The sequence below is a fragment of the Arachis duranensis genome, chromosome 6 (genome assembly GCF_000817695.3).
Source record: "Arachis duranensis cultivar V14167 chromosome 6, aradu.V14167.gnm2.J7QH, whole genome shotgun sequence".
Taxonomy (NCBI): domain Eukaryota; kingdom Viridiplantae; phylum Streptophyta; class Magnoliopsida; order Fabales; family Fabaceae; genus Arachis; species Arachis duranensis.
Genome location: NC_029777.3, coordinates 84,738,078 through 84,738,388, shown reverse-complemented (window position 1 = coordinate 84,738,388; position 311 = coordinate 84,738,078).

Sequence of the window (311 nt, the reverse complement as noted above, 5' to 3'; positions counted from 1 at the left end):
GGCCCTCCTATCCATTGATGCTCAAAGCCTGGGATCCTTTTTACCCTTGTCTTTTGGTTTTAAGGGCTATTGGCTTTTTCTACTGCTCCTTCTTTTTCTTTCTGTATTTTTTTCGCCATTTTTTTTTCAAGCTTCCTTTTTCACTGCTTTTTCTTGCTTCAAGAATCAATTTCATGATTTTTTTTCAAATCATCAATAACATTTATCTTTGTTCATCATTCTTTCAAGAGCCAACAATTTTAACACTCATAAACAACAAGATCAAAAACATGCACTGTTCAAGCATTCATTCAGAAAACAAAAATTAATGC